The sequence below is a fragment of the Leptidea sinapis genome, chromosome 11, assembly GCF_905404315.1.
Source record: "Leptidea sinapis chromosome 11, ilLepSina1.1, whole genome shotgun sequence".
In the NCBI taxonomy this organism is placed as follows: Eukaryota; Metazoa; Arthropoda; class Insecta; order Lepidoptera; family Pieridae; genus Leptidea; species Leptidea sinapis.
The window spans coordinates 7,832,697-7,847,090 of record NC_066275.1 but is presented as its reverse complement, the minus strand read 5'-3'; the positions used below and the strand labels follow the sequence as shown (position 1 = coordinate 7,847,090).

Sequence of the window (14,394 nt, the reverse complement as noted above, 5' to 3'; positions counted from 1 at the left end):
TTGAAAGTCAAAAACTACCAACCATTCCAAAAAGTATGACCTGAGGTACGGGCGCTACAAACTCAGCGGACATCTTTTTTTTATGTATAAAAAATATGGTTACAAAGTAATATCGAACAACGAATCTTATTATTTTATAACATGAATACAGTCGCTCCATCAGAAGATCCTCCAGAAAGTCATTTATCTAATAGTAACCTTTACACAAACGTTTGTTTAAAAATTCTATGAAATTTTGTAATTCATTTGTTTTGAATATTTTCTGGGGTCTTGTTGTAAGAGCATACACATGAGCCCCACAAAAGACTCATTAACTCGACTTAGCCGAGTAGTAGGCATTATAAGATTAAAATATTCATCGAGTGAATTTGGATGGGAAAAACTTAGACAAAATATCGTCGATATATGCGATAAATACAGTTACTAAAGCAAATTAAATCTAACCACCTAAATATAAGGTTCAATTCACAATTATATCAAAGAGAAAAGTTTTAATTCTAATCAGTAAAAGTTATGCACGTCTCATTGAATTCGCGTTCTTCATTACAAATTAAAACAAAAAACAGTTTAGTTCCATAATTTCTACAATGAGTATTTATAGTTACATTATGGTCATAAAAAATATTTTTATTAACAGAAAATAAGAAAGTCTGGCTGTTTTATGTCCTAGAAGTTTTATTGTTTTTTCTATTTTAGTTTTATTTTCTTTGGTCGGCCATACTAATCTCAAATATGGCCACAAGTTTATCAATGCCTCAGTCTCAAATAGGGCAATAATAAAAAACTTTTTGTTTTTGGGACGAATCGAGCAGGACGTCCAGCTGATGGTAATTGATATGCCCTGTCGATTACAATGTAGTGCCGATTATGATTCTTGAAAATCCCAAAAATTCTGAGCATCACTACAATTGCTCTCGTCTCCTTGAAACATAAGATGTTAAGTCTCATTTGCCCAGTAATATTATATAATAACTATAATGGCAATACTAATATTTTAAGATAAATAACCGCATGATCCAGAAATACATCACCCACGTTTCAGACTCTACGATTAGTAGAAATGTATCGCTACGCCCTCAGTATTCAAAACACTCCACTATTAATAGCAAGGCTGTCTCTCAAACGTTCATAATTAAATATTCACTCAAGTATACCAACAAAATTAATTATAAAAAGCATAGTTACCGACCCACTAATGATAATAACGGGCTCTGAATATCTGATGCCGGCCGTTGCTTTGTCTCGTGGAATATTTAAATTGAGTTTTTAACTGGATTTCATTATTCCTTTTGCCACGTGAATATTCATTAATGCAAAATAACAATTTATTAAAACGTCCGCGCTAGGTTTTCATGGAAAAGTGATGTCACGTTTCTGATGAAAACCGCATTTGGTTTTCCTGTTGCCTTCACCTAGGTTCAAATTAGTATTTTAGTGATTAAAATTGAAGTTATATGTATATTTCCAGTAAAAAAATCACACGTTAATAAGCTGTTAGCGCAAAACATATATTTTTAATGTATATTAACGGTGTCTTCACCTACGCAAATGCAAACAAAATTTGATATCAAGCTTTAAAATATATTTTTTTTAAAATTGAAATTTATACAATTTCAACAATAACATTAATTATTTTTCATTTTTTTTTTTTTTTAAATAATTCGTTCTTTCGAACAGGCTATAGCCAGGGGCCTTACTGCCTTGTCGTTAGTATTTTCATTTCTTTGGTATTTATTATTTTCACTATTTTGTTTTACAAAAAGTCCAATCCAGTTTTCTCATTTCATCTTACATTATTTCCATTTTCCTTTTCCAATTATGTATATTCGATAGCGAATATTTATAGTAGTTTCTTTCATCAAATCCAATCCAGTCTTAAAGTCATCAGTTATTTTACCATTTCCGTTAATGTATAATTCTCTAAAGAATATTTTCCATATTTTCCTTTTAGTAAGTCCAAATCCAGTAATATAGTCTCTAATAATTTCCCCCTTTTCTTAAAGTCAAATCCAGTGTAATTTGCATAACTTTTTAGAATAATACCTACCTATTTACATTATCTGTTCAGTTCGCGAATTGCGCTATGCTATTACTAGTTGTATATGTACAAGTTATAACGTATTTACATAATTATAAACAAATTTACAACGTATGTATCTACAAATTACAATGTATTTACAGTACTACATACAAATTTATACAAGGACACATAAGTTGATGTGTCCTTTAATAGATCTATTACTGAGAGCGGGATTATATTGGGTGCACCATATATTTCCAGTAGCTCATCCATCAGCACAAGGCGCTGTATGCCAAAGGACGAACAATCAAAAAAGATGTGATCCAGAGACTGATCTTGTTGCTTATGACAATGGTCACAAAAAGCAGAGGAGATAATTTTTTTGCGATGAAGATGAAAATTCAATCGATAGTGACCAATACGCATTCGTGTTATTGTAGTATAGAACTTTCTGTGAGCGTAATTTTTAAACTTACTAAACCAGGGTGTGCTATTAACGGGATTATCTAACAAAGTATACGAATGAGCCTTATTTTCAACTTCTGTACAATTATACCAATATCTTCCCCAAAGAAGAGTCATACGCTGTTTTAGATTACTTATTATATCTGTATATGGTATGTTAATGTCTAGATCTTTGCAATCAGGATATAGGGATAGATCGGATATATTAATGATAGTTCTAGCTAGAAAATCAGCGCTTTCGTTTCCTGCTACTCCTATATGTGACGGGACCCAAACGAAATCCACTTTAATATCGATTAAACATAGTTCGAACCACATTTCCTTTATAGCAAAAATGAGGTAATTGATGTTAGCACTCATTTTGTTATTTGACAAACTTTTTAACACACTCATACTATCACTAACTATTACCCACTTCTTATTAAGTTGATTTTGTTTCTTAATATGCTTTAAAGCAAAAAGAATAGCGACGGCTTCAGCAGTAAAAATACTGGCATATCTATTAATCTTAAAGCCAATACCCTTCCTAATTTCAGGAAGGTAGATTGCAAAAGAAACATTATTATTGTTTTTTGCGCCATCCGTATAAACAAATTTACAATTAGACCATTCTGACAATAATACATCAACCTCCTCTTTTGAAGTTAAATTTGGATCTATTACAACATTAATTGCAGAATATTTACATCGAAAAGAACCTGCATGGCAGGGAAGTATATCATTATTCCGATGAATATTTAAATCTTGTAGAAATTTAAAAAATGAAGAAAAATCTTGCAAGATAAACAACTGTCTCTGAAATGAAGACGATTGATAAGCAATAAGATTCTTAAGAAGATTGTTCGTCGGCAAGCTATAGAGCTTTAAAATAAATCTTTCTTTAAGATAACTAAATCTAATACACAAAGGAGGAAGGTTGGCCTCGATTTGCATAGCAGCTATTGGGCTAGTTTTAAGTGCACCCAATATTGTACGCATACATTTATTTTGTATTTTATCCAGACTATTAACAATTTTGCTGTCTGCGGCGAAACAATGAAAGCCATATTCAAAATGACTACGAATAAGCGATTTATACAAAATTAACAATATTTTAGGGTCCGCTCCCCACGACGTTGCACACAAAGATTTTAATACATTATAAGCTTTATTCGCTTTAATTATAACACTATCTGTATATTTTTTCCAAGAAAGTTTTGGAGTAAATGTTACACCTAGAAATTTTATGTCACATGAAATAGGCAGTGGAATGCCATTGTATAAAATGGGAGGCAATATGATGCGTTTACGACCAATCACAAAGACTTTTGATTTGGTTGGATTTACATTTAAATTAAGATAAGAAAAGTATTGATATAAATTTACAAGTGCTTTATTAATAGTAGCGGCTAAATTAATCAGATTAACTCCCGATACATAGACGACTAAGTCATCTGCATACTGTAGGTTTACTATATTTGGCCCCAAAATAAGGTTCAATCGTCTTATGTACATAATAAAAATTAAAGGAGACAATATTCCCCCCTGACAAACACCTAGAGAAGAAAATCGTGGTCCATACAAATGTTTATTAAATTTTACATATACTTTTCTGTCAGTCAAAAAGGATTGCATCCAATTTATTATTTTACCTGGTATCCCTAACATTGATAACTCGTCACAAAGCACGGCAATATTTACACTATTGAAGGCACCTGAGATGTCAAAAAATACAGACAAAAGATACTGATTACTTGCTAAACATTGATGCGCATCAAGCTGTAACTGCGCTATACTCTCCCTAGAAGACCGACCTTTGCGAAAACCAAACTGATTATTAGGCAAAAGACAATTTTGTTCTATAAAGAACTCGAGACGTTGTTTTAGAAGCTGCTCAAATATCTTCCCAACACAAGACGTGAGAGCTATAGGTCTATAAGAGTCAGGTAACATTTTATTTTTGTCTGGCTTTAAAACTGGGATTAAACAGTCTGTTTTCCATTCTGCAGGAATAGTATTCTCCTTCCATAGGCGATTAAGAATATTTAAAAAGATGTTGAGACTGTGGCAATTAAGTTTTTTGAGTAAAATATATGGAATGGTATCAAGACCGAAAGATGTATCTCTTCTAGTAAATAAAGCGGATTTTAGTTCTTGTAAAGAAAAAGGCTCTATCAAATATTTATTACTATCATTAACAACATTTACATAGTTAGTTAACTCATTTGATACAAAGTCAGAAGTATACTTTTGTAGAAAATCTGGAATCCAACTATCATTCAACACACTGTCAGGAATGTAAGTTTTGTTAAATTTGCGCATGTATTTCCAAATTGAAGACAAAGGAGTACAACGATTAAATGAATTGCACAAGCCTATCCAGCTATTTCTTCTTTCACTTTTTAAGATAAGTTTTTTAAAGCCCGCAATCTCTTAAACTCCACATAATTTTCATCAGTGGAGTTGTTTTTAAAATTAATGTAACCATTTTTAGCATTTAAAACTGCTTCTGTACACTTCTGATTCCACCAAGGCAACCAAGGATATTTAAAAGATTTTTGTGAACAAGAACTAGTAACATTATTACTATTAGAACTTTTGGAAAACAGACAGCTAGGGATTGACTGCTTGGCAGCAGAAAGTAAAATATTACAAAAGGAATTAAAAGCATCTATTGAAGATAAAGTGTCAAATTTAACATCATCCAAATAAGAAACAACTAAGTTACTATACATATTCCAATTCACCTGCTTATAATTAGGGTGAGTGGGCAAATGTAGCTTATTACATAATGTGTTTTGCAAACTACTACTATCACTACTTACTGCCATTTTTATTATTACAGGGAGATGATAACTACTGCCCAGAGGACTGTCAATAACTGACCAGTCACATAAAAGAGCCAATGATGGAGTTACCAAAGTCAAGTCAAGAGCATTAGGACGCCAAGATGGAGATCCTATTGTGGTAGCTTGACCATTATTCAGAATAACAAGACCATTCTCATCTATAACCTCTAAAACATCTTTACCTCGAGGCAATGTATCAACACATCCCCACAACATGTGATGAGCATTGAAATCACCTGCAAATATCATTGGCTCTGGAATGGACTTAATTAAACTGTTTAAATTGTTTTTATTAAATGGAGGATTTGAATTGGAAGGACTGTAAAAACTTACAATACTCAGTTCTTTGTTATTAATTTTAATTTTAATGCAAACATTTTGTAGAGCACTATCAAAATATGTATTTATGTTAGAAAATGTGATATTATTATGAATAAAAATTGCTACACCATTGTGTTTATTACCACAATCATTCCTTATTGTGTTATAGCCTTTTATTAAAAAATACTGATGTGGTTTTAACCAAGTTTCCGAAATTATAGCAATATGGATATGATTTTCATATAAAAACCTTGTAAAAATAAGCCTATTACTAATAATACTTTGAGCGTTCCACTGCACTATATTCAATGTATCCATAATAACAATTAACTAGATGTCTTTTTTCTAAAAGTGTTATTCAGAATTTCCTTAATACTATTTGAATTTATAGTTAACTTATCTTTATTCGTACAAATTTGTAAAACTGCTTCAACCAAGAGGTTCATAAATTTGTCAGATTTTATAAGATTGCTCAGGTGTGTGTCAATATACTTTGAGTTTAATTGAGGGAAAGCAGATTCATTGAAGAGATCTGAGTATCTAACACTACGGGACTTCACTTTGTTTTCTTCAATTTTTTGTTTTTTCAGAGGACAGGTAGATGAGATAGCTATGTGATCTCCACAACAGTTGGCACATTTTGTTAAAGTTTTTGGACACGTTTTAAAATTGTGATTGTCAGAACATATGGAACAAACTTCATTGTTTCTACAAAATTTAGCAATATGGCCAAATTTCATACAGCGTAGACACTGTTTAATAGGGGGTACATATACATTAACCTCATGCCTCCAGTGATCAAGAGTTACATACTCAGGTAACAACGTTGATGCAAATGTGACTGCAACAGTTTGCGTTGGAACAAAGGAGACAACACCCTGTGGGTCCTTTACTCGCCGCATGAACCTTCTCACAGCAATAACTTTTTTACTCGATGCAATTAATTGATGAATTTTTTTGTTGGAGTAATCAGTGGGAACAGAAGTAAGAACTCCAGTGACCTCCGTTTCAGAAGCCGGAATTGAGGCAACCATCTCCAACTCGCTAAGTAACTTTTCATTTTTTAAAAATACATTCGCATTGTTAGGCAGGTCAAAGGTAACACCAACTTTAAAAGCATTAACGGACCTCAGGTGCAACACACCCGATACGCAATGCCTCCTGATTCCATTTGACAGACCCAACCTGTCCTTGTCTGATATTTTGACTTCACCCTGCTTGCGATTGAGAAATACAATAAATTCCTTCTTATTTGAATTTTCATCGTACAACCTATAATAATTTGTCGCTCTATAAGGGGTATACTTCTCTTTATCCTTTCTTCTTACAATGAGACGTTCAGTCACCTCCGCGTCAGATACCGAGGATTCGGATAGGGGAAGTTCGTCTGCTGGTTCTGCGTCGCTCTGGCCGTTCTTCGGCCTTTTACCTGTACGCTTCCCCATGGCGATGGGGAAGCGCACTTAACAATTTATATATACAAAAATCGAATATTTATAAACCAGGATAAACAATTTACAAGTATGAAAAATATATGCACAATGAACAATAATTTAAACAATTTTTTTTTTGTATAAGCGCGCCTTCCTTCGTTCACTCGTTCCCGCCCGCTACTAATTATTTTTCATGTTCTTATAATGAAATAATGTCACAACAGAACTGTCAAACTGTGTGTCAAATCTTTATCTCAAGTTGCATTAAACTGTATACAGTGTACATAATATTTTTTTTTAATATATATCGGTTCAGAGTACATGGCGGACAAACAACGTGACAAGAAATTTTTATATTTAAGATAATATAGACAGTAACTCTCTTGGAAGTATATTTATGACTCATTAACTTATTCCACCAACCTAGTAAATATACCTAGTAAAAATACAAAAATATTTGTTTCAAATATAACCTACTGCACAAAACAATTCGGGAAACAGAACTTTACTTTGTTGATATAGGTTTTAATTATAATTCGCCAAGAATATATAAACATCTAAAAACAAAGTGGCATCATTGAATTTCCTTTACTTTTTAAACACAGAAAACATAGTTTAAGCGGTTTTTCAAATTTTTTGAGTCATAAGTAGATATAGCTTCACTGGGGGAGTATTAGTCATAATTCCAGATCTGGCTAAATCACATGTTATGAGCTATTGTTTTGCTTGATAAGGGTCGACCTGCGCTATATAGGAAATATTCTAGAAGTTATCATATTCATTCTGTCATTAATATATCAGTGTAATAGAATGGCCTTCCATACGCAGGGCACCTAAGTCCGATTGAACACATTTGGGACTTGCTTGACAAAGGCATCCGTTAGCATCCTATTACAGCTCAAACACTCCAGCACCTCACTGTAGCATTGACTGGGAGAATGCAAGCGAATTCCACAAGTTTCCTTTCGAATATAGGTACCAGTAGGAGGCACCTTTGCACAGGATGCCGGCTAGATTATGGGTACCACAACGGCGCCTAATTCTGCCGTGAAGCAGTAATGTGTAAGCTTTACTGTGTTTCGGTCTCAAGGGTGCCGTGGCTATTGAAATTACTGGTCAAATGAGACTTAACATTTTATGTCTCAAGGTGACGAGCGAGGTTGTAGTGCCGCTCAGAGTTTTGGGGTTTTCAAGAATCCTGAGCGGCACTGCATTGTAATGGGCGGGGTGTATCAATTATCGTCAGCTGAAGGTCCTCCTCGTCTCATCCCTTATTATCATAAAAAAAGGATAGATATTCGAAAGATAATACGAGGCATCACGCGTAGTTGTTAAGCAGTGATTAGGACTCTACTAATGCTACTACTAGCAAATATTTAATTAAAATATCAACAATTGACCTTTTTTATCTTCAATCAGTTTTTCGAAACACCTTTTTTGTCTTATTAGTTTTTCACCAACAATGTACGTTCTTTAAGTTTTTAATAAGGGTTCTCATGATAAGAAGGGACGTTATCGCAAACCCACTACACTCACCCTGATGAAGGACCTCCGAATGGTCAAAAGCTAGTCGGTACGCACGCCGATAAAACATGAGTAAAACCGAATTAATAAATAACATAACAACGTCTCACGAAAGTTTAAACTTTTTAATTGCAACAATTAAAAAATAATAATGAATAAAAATACATTAGAGTTAAAGTCATTGTAGTTTTAAGTATAGAATGGACCTACATCTTTTCATCTGAATTATTCGAGCAGTAGATTTTGTAAAATGATGAAGTTGTAAATTATAATATAAATGAGTGGCAATGAATTTCTTGCGACTTCTTCTTAGTAAAGCTTAACTTTTTACTTTTAAAAATTAAAATTTTAACTTTTATATACATTAGCAGAAATTGATTAAATTAAACGAATAAATAAATAAAAATTAGACAGAAATAATTTTATTTACTCATGACTTAATAATTAATAGGTATTTATTGTATAAAAAAAAATTTAACAAACAAACATCCGCCTTCAAAACACTATTCCAATACAATAGATATAATGTGCACTAAATAGTATTAAAATAATTACAATGGGACCACTTGGGAAGCACCAGCTTGCAAAATAAAAAAAGAATCATCTAAATCGGTTCACCCAGTCGTTTGAAAGTTTTGAGGTAACAAACATAAAAAAAAATACCGACGAATTAAGAACCTCCTCCTTTTTGAAGTGGGTTAAAAATTTGATAAAATAAAACTGAAATTGTCTGTAAAAATTAATTATATTAGATTTGGTAAATATCATTGAGGTTGCATTCGGCAGGTAATGTGCCCCTGTAGATGGCAACGTTACCTCTCTGTATGGCCAAGTCATATCTAATACCACAGAAAAGCATGGTAAAAGGAACTTCTCTCGAAACTTCCATTGTATGGTCTTCCCGAGAGTTTGAAGTGGATCACCAGCTTTGTCACGGGGTGAAGCATACATTTCATTGTTAACAGTTGTACCTCACACCATTGCTAGGCTGATAAGTACCAGAAATGTCATATATACCCGCCATGCAGAGACCTCCCCGGAAATCTTTACCAAAAACCTTTAACCAAGACCAAACTTGTATAATTCGTGAGAAAACAAAGTTCGATTGAGAAGAATCGAATTTCAATAATACAGATCTGTTGCGTCACTGGTCTTCGACAAAACACCTCCATGTAGGTATTTCACCAAACCGCATCTGACAAGGAAAACTCTATTCTGCTTTGTCTATATTAAGGATTTTTATGTTTTTAACCATCAATATTAATGATGTATAAATATAATAATTCTAATTAATTAATCGGTCAACGGATCAGCCTTGCTATCCAACGCGGTAATGCTGGCAGTATTCTTGGTACGCTTCTCCGTAATGATAGTTTTATTTTAATGTAATCATAGTATTGTAAATATAGTTATAAGATTTGTTTTGTTTGAATAATAAATATTTGTTATATAATTCTAATATTGATAATCAAATACTTACTTGTATGCCGATTTATTGGCAAATTGTGCTGTGCATCAACCAATTGTTAAGAGCTATGTTACCACGACTCATACAAATAAATTACATTTCAAATTTCATTTAATTTCATCAGTTTATACCCGAGTAAGTTGGAGATAGGCTGGGCACATGGTAAGAGGACATGACAAATGGAGTAAAAAAGTGACAAGATGGTATCCCAGGGAAGGGAAAAGGAAAGGAGGTAGACCCCAGAAAAGATGGTAGGACAATATCAGGGAAGTGGCAGGAGTAACTTGGAACAGAGTGGCTCAAGAAAGACACGAATGGAAACGGTTGGAGGAAGCCTTTGCCGATTGGCAAACAGATCCACAAAAAACTAAAAAAAATACAAATACTACAATAAGTTATTTTGTTTCTAATGTTTTATGTTTGTTTTAGAGTATTGTTAGTTATGTTTGTTAGTTAAGATCTGAATAAAGGCTATATTATTATATTATTATTATTATTATACCCGAACAAAGTCAGGTCTTTACTAGCGAAATGGTAAGGAGGTTGATTCTGTAGTTCTCCTCTACAGGTACGCAGGGACAAAATTATTAGCAAACCATAAAACTGATAAGAAAAGTCGATGGCCCACAATACGGGTACGGTGAAAAGAAGCCGCAAATGGAAGGAGAGGGTAATTAAGACGACGAGCGGTGGCCGAGGCCTTGACCGACACCACTAATGAGGCCACCGCGAACATTGCCGACTACGCCGACAAAATATCAACTTTGCTGCACTTTACAGCTGTTGAGACAATGTTGTAGCTATCTATTACCAGTATCTATAACTACCTTATGTATATCTGTCAAACAATCGGGAATAAGCTCCGCTCTTGCAACTCCATAGAATACACAGGAGTTTTACAGGTCTTGTTGCGTGTTCGTGCGTTTTTAAAATGTCAATTGTCAAAGTGTCAAAAATAACACTCAATAATCATCGGTGATTAGATCCCTCAATTATGAATGATGCGCCGGTGATCGAGTTTTGCTTCTTAAACTTGTTATGCCTTCTACTCGCCTAAGTCGAGTTAAGTAAGTCTTTTGTGGGGCGATGTATATGCTTTTACAACAAGATCCCAGAAAATGTTCAAAACAAAAGTATTACGATTTCAAAAGAATTATTAAAAATCGTTTGTGTGGTAAAGGTTACTATAACATAAATGACTTTCTTAATGATTGGGAATGGAGCGACCGCCCTCAGGCTATTAAATAATAAGTTTAATTGTACAATATTACTTTGTAAACAATTTTTTTGATGAAAAAAAAAGGGCCGCTGAGTTTGTTGCGCCCATTTTTCTCAGGTCTGAGGCATTATTTTTGGAATGTGTGGTAGTTTTTGACTTTCATTAAGTGATGTCACATCCTATTTTGAATTTTAATATAATAATATATGCGATGTTGGGAACATTTCAGCAAACAAACAAGAAATATGAAAAAGTCTTTACCTACATAAGGTTTTACCTGTACCATTGAGTATATTTAATACTTGAATAAAACGAAGGGTTTGCATAAGATATCATTAGTTCAAATGACGATGAATCATAAATAAACTCGTTCTAGTTAGACGAAAAATCATCATAATCTATGTTAAAGTCACGAAGCACTCATTACATGAATCAAAACTCTGAATTTCATCAAAACTTTAGCAATTCTAAAAAAGCGATAAAGATAGAAATAAATATCTAGATAAAAATATTGAGTCGAATTATGAAGATTCTCGTTATTCGCAATTTAATGCAAACTAATTTAATAGCAGCCGAGTTTGATATACTCTGCCGCCATATTGTTGCATTTCTCATGCAATGTCCCGTTCGTAAACAAAATCAAACAAAAGAAACACATCGAACGCGCCGTGCGCTCAAGTTTTTTACTTTATTTTATAGAGAGCACGATCAAACGAAAAAGGTGCTATGTCGTTCTCGACGCCAACACAAATCCCACGTACATAAAAGGCTTAACTCTCTCAAAACAGGTTTTCTTTAAAGACGTTTTGTTTTTCAATATAAAAGCTTCAACAAGAACTCCGCCTACACTTGATTTTAAATTAAACCGCACACGTCATAAACGCCACTACCTGAAAGTTTTATCATTGAAAATTTAATCATGTGTGTTCGTAATAAGGCTCATAATTCTTCGGAAGTTTCATTTCATTAAGGTGGTTCGAGCCGTGAATGCTATTGGTCCAATGGTGCTGTGTAAGACAAGCAAAGGCTATGAAAGAAAGGGAAGGAATGTTGTACTCTACCTGGTTGAATATTAAACAGTTTAGTTCTCAAAGGTGTGCTTCGCGATACGTAGAATAACTCTTTAAAAACAACAATATCTGAATCAAATATACAATCTTGATATATTATTATTATAACAATCATTTTAAAGTTTTATTTTGTGTAAGTGTATTGATAGAGACGACATACTGAGATATAATATAAAAGAGAAAGAGAAGCAAGATTAATTCTAGAAACGCATGACTAATCAACTAACGCCCAATATGCCATGAAGAATTTAAATGATAATAGATCTTATTACGATTGGCTCATGGCATAAAGTTTATTGAATTGTTTGTGAGTTAGATTATTTTTGTTTGGTTGAAGTGTAAAATGGGCATGGCGGCAAGCGAACAGTGACGAGTCGTATAGTAGACATTTGACAGTCGACACGCCACACTGACATTCCGATAGTAGAACTGATAACAAAAATTTTATCAATTGATTATTTTTTTTTGTTGACTGTACAGAGTGAAGTTGGACAAAGTGGGAATTTGATGATTCAACAGTGATAGTGAAGTGATGTGATGTGGTGATCACGTATTGATGCCATAAACTGTTGATGATTGTTGCCTACTGTTTTAAAAGTAAGTTATGACGAAGTATTTTTATTTTATATTATTTACATAAATCTTTGCAAATATAATAATTAGTAGACATTTTAAACTCTATAAATAATGTGTAATATAAAGCTAGATTTTTGGATAAATACCTAATATCTACCTCCATATTTTAATAAAAATGTAACATTATAGTTGGTAAGTAAACATATTTATTATTAAATAACAAAATAATTTGAGCAAGCTAAGAATAATAATTGAATTCTCATTTTTCATATTTTACAATTTTTTGTCAGATTATGTATTAAATATAATAATTATAATTATATAGTTATCTATAACATAATAGAGCCTTAAAAAACTTTCATCACGCAACAATTAATTGACTATGTACTAGAGTACTTCTTAGTTTCTGTGAAATCAATCTATCCATTAATATGAGGGTAGAGAGATATTAATATCCGAGATTATATAATATATTATTAAATAGATATAAAATGTTCATCATTTAGTTTATTTAGTTTTACATACTTTTTAAACTTTCCAAACTCTATTGTATTTAGGCAATCGTTACCCGTTTAGCCAGTTGCTTTAAGGTCTATCTCCACGTGCCTAAAAGATTGTAAGTAATTATAAGAATAAAATTTAGATTATGTATAAAATATATATCGATAATGGTTAAATTCCTAAATTATTCGAAGTTACTTACAGCGAAGGAACGCCTACCGTCGCGTTTGGGTACTGGGCGGTAGACACGCCCATCCGTACATTGGATATAACCATGTATTGCACTAAACTTATCCCTAAACACACCCTTTAGATAACGTTATCCTTTAGGTATCTTCAGGATAAGCTTATCAAAATGTAATTGGATAACATATTAGTTATAACTTATATGTTGCTTGTAACCACATCGAGAACGAACCAGTTAACTGTTTTTAAGTTAAAACTTGTATATTTTATCGTTAAATAATGGTCAGTCTTAAAAGATCGTTCAAATTCTGAGCATATCTAAAAGTTAAAAAATGTAGTTATGAAATAATTTTTTCTTCTTAAATCTTTCTTTCGATCGTAAATCATTCCTTAAACGCCGGCCTCCTATGATTGCTCCTCTGGTGTTGCAAGAGAATGTGGGTGGCGGTGATCATTTAACACCAGGTGACCCGTACACTCGTTTGTCCTCCTTTTCCATAGAAAAAATCATTCCTGTTTCTGGATTCCAGTTTCAGTAGAGTGATACAGCAAAAATATTCAAACATTTTGACATAGTTGAGCAATAAGTTAAATAAAAAATATCAAATAGTTATGAGGACAGGCTAAATAAATAAAGGTAGGTTTTACTTGAAAAATTCTAAAGTTCTTTTCTAAATATTATATTGTTTAAGTATAATTTTCAATCACCAACCTTTGTTGAGTTAATTACAAATTAAGGGGATTGTATAAAATATGTAATCTGTCATTTTATAATGGCGACCA

At 32.8% G+C, this 14,394-nt stretch overlaps 1 protein-coding gene and 1 long non-coding RNA gene across 3 annotated transcripts in view; both read left to right on the top strand.

Moving 5' to 3' along the window:
- Positions 1–4,123: 4,123 nt before the first annotated feature.
- Positions 4,124–5,764, top strand: LOC126966899 (uncharacterized). Of its 2 annotated transcripts, none has more exons than XR_007729833.1 (3): positions 4,124–4,410; positions 4,959–5,226; positions 5,310–5,764. It is a non-coding gene; the product is annotated as an uncharacterized LOC126966899 (long non-coding RNA). The 2 variants fall into 2 exon arrangements; XR_007729834.1 differs by lacking the exon at positions 4,124–4,410 and adding an exon at positions 4,417–4,762.
- Positions 5,765–12,762: 6,998 nt separating this feature from the next.
- The window catches only part of LOC126966845 (homeotic protein proboscipedia), a 98,219-nt gene continuing 96,587 nt past the window's right edge, over positions 12,763–14,394 (top strand). The window contains exon 1 of the mRNA XM_050811108.1: positions 12,763–12,945. The gene's annotated coding sequence lies outside the window, so the exon portion shown is untranslated. The remainder of the gene's footprint in view (positions 12,946–14,394) is intronic.